General features: G+C 33.1%; 1 non-coding gene across 1 annotated transcript; it reads left to right on the top strand.

The window, feature by feature from the left end:
- Window positions 1-885: 885 nt before the first annotated feature.
- On the top strand, window positions 886-992 carry LOC111723165. Its single transcript, XR_002771763.1, has one exon. It is a non-coding gene; the product is annotated as a U6 spliceosomal RNA (small nuclear RNA).
- Window positions 993-1281: the final 289 nt, after the last annotated feature.

Here is a 1281-nt window from a genome sequence, read left to right as displayed (position 1 = left end):
GAAAAGGAGGGGGAGAGGTGGAAAGGGAAGAAGAAGGATGGAGTGAGGGTAATTGATAGGACCACACCTATGGTGCATTTTACAAGGGTCCATGTCAAATCTACTAAGCATAGAGTATAAACGTCTTAACACAATAATTAAGAAAATGAGGTGAAGGTTATGTTAACCAGTTTAATGTAAGTATTTAAAATTGTATGTAAAATCAGTACAGTGTACCCCATATATGCATTAATGTACACAGCTATGATTTAATTAAAAAAAGATTCAGTTCCTCTGGCAAAATCATTTTATCATTCAAATATTTTCCCTCAATGATATAATAAATGGAAGCAGTGGGATTAGCCTTGGTATACCCATAAAAATGTATTTATGACGTGTGTGTGTGTGTGTGTGTGTGTGTGTTGGGGGAGGAGTTTGTGAAGGAGGAGCAGTGCGTTAAAAATCTAGGTAATGATGACATATACCTTTGATCCAGGTGGTTTTAAACTAACTTAAGAGCTGATTCCCCATTGATTCAATCAGTGGGTCAGTGAATATTTCATTTTAAGGCATACTTGGTGATAATAACCTTCATGCGGTAAACTGACATTAAAATTGACATAGCATAAGAGTTGCAATTTATACACAGAGATAGGTTTGCCTACTGATTTTTATAAATATGTCTGAATAACAGAATTATGGTGGCCACCTTTACCCAGGGGGTTGTAAGATAATTAGGGAAAGTTATCCAACAATTAAAACAATAAGAACTGAAATATAAGTGCACGTTCTAAATAAGAAAAATCATTCAAGTAATGGAAGCCTCATTTCTTTGGCCTATATCACCTATTTTCTTATTTTTTCTTAAAATAAAAATGTTGGAGGTTAAAAAAAATAGAAATAGGTGTGCTTGCTTCAGCAGCACATATACTAAAATTGGAACAATACAGAGAAGATTAGCATGGCCCCTGTGCAAAGATGACACGCAAATTTGTGAAGTGTTCCAAATTTTTCAAGCTACTATATGCTATAATATAATCACAGTTTCATTAAAAAAATAGAAATAAGCAATAAGCCATGACTAAACCAAGTACAATTAAAAGAAATATAAATGAGAAATAGTGTTTTACAATAGCCACACATTCACATGTGTGTGCAGGTATTGGGATGGTTACTCGGTTTGTAAAGAAAGTTTAAATAGAAAAACAAAGAGCATTATTAACTAGGTGGCATAAAGAACTAGAGAAAAGTCACTCATAAATAACCTTGACAGAAATATTAAAAATAAATGCAGAGAATTAT

This window comes from Otolemur garnettii, unplaced genomic scaffold (assembly GCF_000181295.1).
Source record: "Otolemur garnettii isolate 467f Iridium unplaced genomic scaffold, OtoGar3 scaffold00008, whole genome shotgun sequence".
NCBI lineage: Eukaryota > Metazoa > Chordata > Mammalia > Primates > Galagidae > Otolemur > Otolemur garnettii.
The sequence above is the reverse complement of the archived record's forward strand: the minus strand, read 5'-3'. Positions and strand labels throughout refer to the sequence as shown.